At 56.3% G+C, this 8,729-nt stretch overlaps 1 long non-coding RNA gene across 1 annotated transcript; it reads right to left on the bottom strand.

Moving 5' to 3' along the window:
• Window positions 1–3,120: 3,120 nt before the first annotated feature.
• On the bottom strand, window positions 3,121–8,560 carry LOC125914138 (uncharacterized). The gene is made up of 2 exons (XR_007455215.1): window positions 4,333–8,560; window positions 3,121–4,163 (listed from the first exon to the last, which is right to left on the bottom strand). It is a non-coding gene; the product is annotated as an uncharacterized LOC125914138 (long non-coding RNA).
• Window positions 8,561–8,729: the final 169 nt, after the last annotated feature.

Raw genomic sequence — 8,729 nt, 5'->3', positions numbered from 1 at the left:
AGTCATACTGGAGGACAGTGGGCCCTACTCCAGTGTCTAGTGTCCTTATGAGAAGGAGGACATCTGGACACAGAGGTAATGCCATGTGAAGGAGGAGGCAGGGACTGGAGTGAAGCATGTGCAAGCCAAGGAAAGCCAAGGGACACCAGGAACCACTGGAGGCTGTGAGCCGGGAAGGGTCCTCCCAGAGCCTTCAGAGGGAGGGAGGTCCAACAGACACCTTGATTTTGGACTTGTAGCTCCAGACCAGGGGAGAGTAAATTCCCATTGTTTTCAGCCACCCAGTTGATGACACTTGTTACAGTGGCTGCTAGGAAACTCATACGATGGGGAAACAGCAATTTCCAGCTCCTTACACATGGGGTCCCGGAAGTAGAACTGATCTCAGCGCTCATCTTTCCCCCCAGCCTGTCCTCCAGAGACAGGCACCGATAGGTAGGAATACCCTCCAGAGGAGCAAATGTCCTTAATCTCTGTCAGAGAAGGAAATTTCATTCCATTATGGGACCAAACATTTCAGGCACCATTTTGGATTTTCTCTTGGACCCCTCACACTAGGTACATGATATTATTTGCCCGTGGCTGCAAAGCTGTTTTATTATTTTATTCCCATGCAATGCCTCATGCCCCTCTTTTGCTGTCAGGGCCCCAGTGCTGTCTTCACCTGCCTCAGCCAGCCCCCTGTCCTCCTCCTCTGAGCTTTCTTCAATTTCTGATAGACCATGAGCCGAGAAATCACGTAGCCAGGCTTGCCTGAATTATCTGTATGAGTGAGTAGGTTGTAAGTGAGAGCCCAAGGGCTCTATTATCAGCAAAAAGCACAAGATTTAGTGCATTAACTTTGTAATATTTAATTTGACTGCTCAGAGACCTCTACAACATTGCTTCCTGATTCTGGATCCTGGCCCTGCTGAACACAGTTGCCCAGTGAGCTATCCCTGGTTACGAGAACTGTCCCCCTGCCTTGGGCTGCCACAGCGGACTCCAGCCTCCACTCCTGTGGGCCCACCGCGCTTGAAACCCCAGGAATTGCCTTCCTCGGGTTCCACCCGCCACCCAGAACACCCGCCACTGTGCAGGTGTAGTCTGGGGTCTGGGGACCCCACCTCCAAATCTCTCACTGTGTTTGCCTGAAATTCTGTCTCTTCCTTTGAGTCAGTGGTTTCCAATGGTCAGAAATTTCTGGAACCAGTTCTGACGTGAACCCCGAGCGTGCCGCATAAGCAGTGCCGAATAAGCAGGGACGCGAGTCCTGAGGGTCTAGTTCGGGACACGCCGACGCCACCCGAGAATGTCTCCAGCACACGTGAGGTTGGAAAGCCTGTTTTTCTGCCTCCCCCCCCCCCCCCCGAGGTGGTTCGTGTCACTCTCCAGGCCAATTCTCTCTTTTTGACCCTGGGTCTCACCTTTCATCATTTCCTCCCTTGGAGCGGGTGGGAGTCCCACATGCCACCTGCTGTGGTAAATCAGCAAGGAGCCCACCCTTCCAGCCCCTATAGGGAGCACGCACAGCCCAGCGCAGCAGAGAATATCTCTGGTGCTCGCTTCCTTATCACGATAAATCTCGTGTAACATAAAAGCCACCACTGAGCCATTTCTCAGAGTCCAGTTCAGGGATGGTAAACACATTCACAGCATTGTGCAGCCGTCCCCACCATCCGTCTCCAGAACCTTTTCACCTCGTAAAACTGAAACTCTGTCCCCACCGAACACTAACTCTGTCCCCCTCCCAGCCCAGCTTTGTGTCTCTCTGAACCTGACGGCTCTGGGTACCTCCTGTCAGTGGAATCACACAAAATGTGCCCTCTTGTGTCTGGCTTATCTCACTGAGCATAATGTCCCCCAGGCCCGTCCATGCTGTAGCAGGTATGAAAATGTCCCTCATTTTGAAGGTTGAATAACAGTCCATTGTTCAGTTGATTCCTTTTTTAAAATAGTTTTTTAAGCTTATTTATTTATTTTGAGAGAGAGAGTGCACATGCAGGGGAGGGGCAGAGAAAGAAAGAGAATCCCAAGCAGGCTCTGCACTGTCAGCACAGAGTGTGATGCGGGGCTCGACCCGCCATGAGATCGTGACCTGAGCCGAAACCAGGAGTCGGATGCTCAACCGACTGAGCCCCCCGGGTGCCGCTCTGTTGTTCAGTTGACTCGTACACTGGAAGGTCTGCAACCCTCTGGGCACTACTGTGCCTGGTCCCCCCTCTGCTCCTCTCCACCACCAGGGAGCTGCCAGGCCCCCCGCACAACACGAGGAGGACTCTCCCTGTTTTCACTTCTCACCGCTCTTCGCGACAGTCATGACTGGTCCTAGTGTCTCCATTTGACAAAAGAGGAGACGCAGTGGAAATGTCCACTGACGTCCCCAAAACCAACCAGGTGCTCAGTGTGTTTCTGAGTACCCTGCCAGACGGTGAGACGCTGTGAGCAGACCCAGCTCGGCCTTTCCCCGGCTTTGCGCTCCTGGCACCTGCACAAAGCCCACCCCAGGGGAGGGGTTTGACACATGTGTGCGTGGGGCACGGGGACCCCAGAAGAAGTCTGGATCCTGTTCAGCTGGGTCACCTGCCAGGGACCATTAGTCCCCACTGAGTCCTGGTTTCCTTACCTCTGATATTGGTAAAACGGTAGTATTTACTCCATAGGATTGATTTGACAATTAAAACCAGATAATCTATATATAATGCTAAACACAGTGTTTAGAAATAGCAAGGGCTCCATGAGTAGGAGCCAATATTAATATTATTAGAATTGTAATTTAAGAGAGGAAAATGTAAAATGTAGTTCATCCTTATATTTCAGTTTTATGCTGCCATTAAAAAATCGTGTTTACATTTTGTTTACAAAGTTGTTTGATGCATGTGGAAATTGTTCCGCTATGTTAAGTCTTCTTAAGTTTTCAAAACTGTATCTACTGTGTGATTTCAACTGTGCTTAAAGCACAGTAACAAAGACCCAGGAGGAAACGACAGAACGTTACTAGGTGTATCTGGGTAATAAGACTGTGTGTAACTACTTTTCTACTTTGCTCATACTTCAGAATACTTCCCTGAAGCAGCTAACTTGCTCCATATTTATAGATACAAAGCAGCCAAAACGTAAGGAAATGCAAGCACGCACTAATCAAGGTTTAAGCTTTGTTTCCACGTGGTGGCTGGGCACCACCACCAGGGAAGACCACTGGAGTCTTTGTGTCCAGCGTCCGGGCACAGCCAGCCGCGTCGCTAGCAGCAGCCAAGACTGGGGACCGTTACGTCACAGCCTTGGTTCTGGCGGTCCACAGGACGGGCCGTCTTGTACTGAATCCTGAAGGGGCTCACGAGCGTCCTCTGGGGACAAACGGGGTCATTCTCACTTTCAGGTCCCGAGTAGAGATCAGGCCGGCTCCGGGATGGAGCCCTCGTGGATGTGGATGATCGGGCCCCCGATAAGCAGAAGGCGTCTGAGCACTCCGTCACCTCTTCATCCCGGTCCTAGCCCGTTTCACGGACCCCTTCACTGCCACCCGGGCTCTCTCAGAGGAGCAGGAAGAGCGAGTGAGAGCCTGGAGGCTGGAAGACGCTGCCAGGAAGTTCTCGGCCAGCTGGCGTGATGTGCCCTCGGAGGCCTGGGGCTCTCAGGAGGAGCAGGAGTCCGAGCCCGGGGTCTCCTGTGACCGGCCAGGGAGAGGAGGACGTTCTCGAAGACGTTCTTGCTCGGAGTCGGATCCCATAACGAGCCTTTGGGTGTACCCGCGACCACAGGCTGTCCCGGAGAGGCCCTACGTGACCTCACGTGTCCACCTGTCCGGCACCACCGTGCTCTTGCGGCTGTGTGTCTGCGTGGTGTCCCTGCCGCTGTTCACCGCCTCCCGTGTCTTTCCCATCTGTCACCTCCCATTTCCTTTCCCGTCCTTGACCCACAGTTACACTCCTGTCTTAGGCAATGTGATGCGGGCAAGTGTTGTATTTGGTGACTGCTACTCACAGGTCAGCTTTATGGCTTTCCTGAGAGGGTCCCCTGAGATGCATCGGGGACCCCTCGGTGCTCCCTGCTCGGGGCCTGTATGGATGCACCTCTCCCGCCCACGCTCCAAGCCTCCTGGCTGCTCCCACGGGTCCGGTCATATCCCGATGGCGATGAGGCGTGGGTCTGCGGAGGCCTCCTTGTAGGGGGACCCAAGCAGCCTGCCGGGAAGGACGACGGACGAGACCATGAGGACCGAGCGCCATATTATCTAGTGAGTCCCCCTGGCGTCTTTCCCCGTGTCCCTGTGCCCCATGACCCCATCGCCCTGTCTCCCCGTGTCTCACGCCCCCTCCCTCCCCGGGAGGCCTTAGGCCAGGGCAGACTTACCTAGAAATCGTGTCTTCTTCTCTGTCCGACTGGTACCTACTAAACGGTGAGCGGTTGGTCGACTAAGCAGAGTGGTCCCCGCTGCTCCTTTGGAGCTCTGTGTTGCCTCCAATCCCCCTTCCTCCTACGACACGACACGGGAGCTCTCGGAGGGCTGACCTCCATCCTCCCAGAGCTCCGTGAGATGGGCAAGAAGCCGCTTCCTGAGAGTTCACACCCGCCGAGTGTGCCGTCCTGCGCCCTCCCCTCTGTGCCTGCCCTGCTGTCCCTCCAGGGACCGCGAGCACACGTCACAGAGGGCGAGGAGGAAGAGAACGTGCATCCGCACGCCAACTGATAGCAGGCCACCCCGTATCAGTTCTCGACTCCGTAAGTGCCAAGCACCGCATTTGGCTGAATCACTCACATCCAGGGAGCGCATTAGCTCTGTGTCGACCAGACAGCGATTTACAGAGTCTGTCTCTCTCCTTCTGATGTTGTGCTTTTAAACATAATTTACACACGAGTGACGTGTGCCGAACTGGCAGGCCTTTCTTCTTCTGTCGAGCCGGTGGGGTTTTGCCAGGACTCTTCAGACATTCCGAGGAAGTGAGTACCGGCCCGGCTGCCCTGTACGTGCCCGTCTGGTCCCACAATTGCGGGCCATCCCAGCCCTCGACTCCCCGCGGCTCCTCTAGGCACGGCACCCACAAAACACCCACTGTGGTCACCGGACAAATGGCGTGGCCGCCTTCACACTGCCGTGGGTCCCCCCATGTGGCCGCCTTCACACCGCCGTGGGTCCCCCCCCCCCCACATGGACCTTACCGGCCTGATGCTCCCAGGACTGCCGTGACCACAGGCCTCTGGTAGGGGACAGAGACCCAGCTCTGGGTTTTTAGGGTTAGACCAGGCTGGGGTTCTAGAACGCCACAACCAGCTGTAAATGTGGATGCTCAACATTGGACTGTCTTCTCTATTAAAAATAAAACTTGGAGACAGTAAGATTTCAACGCCCATGTGATTTCACTCATTTTCCAAGAGGTTTGTGTTGAGAGAGCAGAGAGGTGGAACGGAGAGCCCCGGGCCCCCAGGTGAGGGCGCCACTCTTGCTCCAAGGGGACACGTGCAGCAGCCTCAGCTCTGCCACATCCCTGCAGGGGCCTTGCAGCTGGTGCCTCAGCTGCATGAACCCTGTGCGCAAGCCGGGCTTCAGGCTGGTGCAGCCGCAGGACCAGCCGCGCCCCACGGTTCTGTGACTCTTGCTGGCAGATCGCCGTCTTGTGGTTTAGTCTTTGTACCTTTGCACGTGTGCCTTGCACACATGGTCCTTTCCCAACCACCATCTGACACACAGCTGGGACAGGGCAGAGCGTGCGCGCCCTTTGCGAGCCTGCAGGACACGTGAGCAGGACACTTGCCTTCCCCACAACTGTGCTGGCGGATCAGGCGCAGTGGCTTCCCAAGCACGTCAGGTGTCCAAACACAGGAAGCCTTGCTTTTCTTTTTCTTTCTTCTTTTTCTTTCTTTCTCTTCTTTTCTTTCTCTCTCTCTCTTTTAAGTTTATTTATTTTTGAGAAGGAGAGAACGAGTGGGAAGGGGCAGCGGGAGGTGGGGACAGAGAATCTGAAGCAGGCTCAAAGCCATCAGCACAGAGCCCGACTTGGGGCTTGAACCCACGAACCGTGAGATCATGACCTGAGCCAAAGTCGGACGCTTAACCGACTGAGCCACCCAGGTGCCTTTGCAGTTTTATTTATTTTTTTTGATCTGGTCCTTTGGGTTATTGGTTTTGTTTGTTCTTATGGTGGCAAACAAGGCTCATATGATCCCCAATATGTTTCCAACCCTGAAAAGACTGTGCCGATCCCCACAGTTATGTGTCTTTAATCACATGTTGCTCTCTGGCCACACGGCGTGCTCTGACACTTCAGGCCGATGACCGTCCTTGCTGCCCTCAGCCCCGGCATTGAACGACACACTATGTCAAGAAAAGACGTAGGTTAGCAAGCATGTCCTACTTCCGTGCTTTCCAGAGCTGGCCTCACGGGGCAGGGGCTGCTCACGCCTTGTGCCTCGGGAACGGGAAACCGGTAGCTGCGAGATATTTTTCCAAAAAGTGGATGCCCTCTCCTGGGAGCCTGCGAAAGTGCACGATGCACGCGCCAAGCCAAGCCTCGGGGGCCCTGAGTTCTGTTTCTTTTCTTCCCGGTGCGCGCAGGTAATCCCAGGGCCGCCTATCAGTTCGAAGGGCGCACTGACCCAGATCCCTCACCCACACACAATAACACACAGGCAGGCCCCTCCTTTGGGCAACAGATAAGCTATAAAAGGAACCAATGTCAATGGCTCTTTGCCATAAGTTATGGTTATAGGTATGCACATTTTACCGCCGAGGACTGGGTCAAAGTTGCCTACAAACCAAGTTCCTCGCAGCAGCGATCTCCTTGTCCTAAAGAAAAGTGGAAATACGGACAAGTCCAGGAAAAGATCGTTTTAAAAACTTGACTGAGGTCAAGGCCATTAAAACTTAGCTTTTTGTGGGGGCTTAGTGCACGTGGGGGCTCCTACCGCAGCAGACACTTGGTTCTCTGATCATCTGCTCACCTCTTCCCTCCCCCAGGTCCCAGCCAGGGGGGGACCATAAACAGGTAGGAATGATTCACTTCTCATTTGAATACACAGACCCTTTCCATGATCTGAGTCATTTTTCTGAGAATAAGCCCTTGAAATGAAATTGCATAATCCATTGTCTTTCTAAACACCTCTCCCTTAAAGGCGGTGGGATGACTTCAGTGGGAGGGTTTTTAGCAGGTGAGCGGAAAGGGCGAACAGCAGGAAGGGCCGGAGGTGTTCGTGTTTCCTGGCGTGCGGGGGTGGGGGTGGGGCGCAGGTAACCGATGACTCAGCAGAGAAGGGGCACTGGGATCACATCCCTGGGGAAGCAGACGTGAAACACCGGCACTCGCCAGCCGGCAGCACCGTGTTTAATACGTCATTTTTAATTAGCTTTCATCTAACCTGGGGCTCACCGGTTGCTATTTGTACAGCTCTCCAGGGCCTTCCACAAGACGCCCTCTTTTGTCGGCCGCCGGCACCACGTCTGCTCAGAGATATCCTCGGAAAACACGAGGGGTGTCTCGCCCGCGCGGGTGTGTGCACACGGCCGGCAGCATCGGTGGCGTTACACCAGCGGCCCAGCAGGGGGACGAGGGGCGGCCGTGTCCGATCACAGCCTTTGTCATTTACCCCGAGCGGAAGCCTGTCCTTTTCCTTGGGCACAGTGGACCCGCATTTGAGGGACTAAAGTCCGTGGACAATCTAGTTCCTGAGTTTTTGACAGGAAGATACCAGAAGCAAACTCCCCAAGAAGGGTATTCGGGGAAACATCCGGTCCCCAGGAAGAGAATTCCGAATGGCCATGTGGGCGGGTCCCGGACAAAGTAGGGAGGACCTAGTGGAACCAGGACGGCTCCACCGGGCCCCGAGCGGTGGGTGAGCTGCTGGGTGCGGACAGAGCGCTGGCATCCCGGCATTGGAAGAGCGGGGCTATTACGCGGCCCAGAAGGGCAGCCTCGCGCCGTCCTCGTTGTGTCGGCCCGTTTCACCGTCCTGAATTCCGAGCGGTCTGGTATTGACGCCCAAGGAAGCGTCTGCGGCCTTCACGATGGGAAATGGAAAGCGCCCGTCCGCCGCGTTGCCTTCCCCACACCCCAGAGCGGGAGTGCAACCCTCTCAGCTCGGCCGCTGGCACCCACGGTGCGACCAGGCCCGTCCTCCGCAAGGCACGCGGCGCGGGCCCCTGCTGTGCTCTCCCGGGCGCCCCTCAACTAGGGGATGGGGGGTGGGTGTGGAAGGAGAGTGGGGGCGGGGGGGGGGACGCCGAGCAGCAGGCCGGACGTCCGGGAGAACGGAAATCTCAGAGCCGGCCTTTTCTGCCGGCACCCACGGAAGGTCGCGTGCAGGGAGAGGCGGGTGGGACGGCGTCGGTCGCGGTCCGGAGGAGCCACGTGGCCGGGGAGGCTTGGGCGGCAGCGGGGGAGGGAGGCAGCAGTCTGCGGAGAACAGGCAGTGCCTCAGGAGCTTCCGTCTGGCCCTGGGGTCCCGTCTCTGCCCGCTTCCCTCCTCCGGCTCCAGCTCCGGGCGGCGTGAGCAGAGGCCGGTGAATCCTCCGTGGCGCCGCCCCCCCGGGACGGCACCTCGCTCTCCCCGCCCCGGGTGCGTGTGTCCGTCTGCACACGCACGCCTAACACTCACCTCTCGGCTCCTGGGCCCCCGCCTCGCACCACGTCTCTCTCGTCTCTCTCCCGGTAGGAGACCAGTCCCGCCAGGGGACTGGGACTGGCGAGAAGAGGCCTACCCCTCCCCGCCCCGCCCTCCTCAGGAAGCCCCGCCCTCCTCAGGAAGCCCCGCCCTCC

This window comes from Panthera uncia (assembly GCF_023721935.1).
Source record: "Panthera uncia isolate 11264 chromosome D3 unlocalized genomic scaffold, Puncia_PCG_1.0 HiC_scaffold_8, whole genome shotgun sequence".
Taxonomy (NCBI): Eukaryota; Metazoa; Chordata; class Mammalia; order Carnivora; family Felidae; genus Panthera; species Panthera uncia.
Note: the sequence above shows the minus strand (reverse complement) of the source record. Positions and strands in the feature narration are given on the sequence as shown.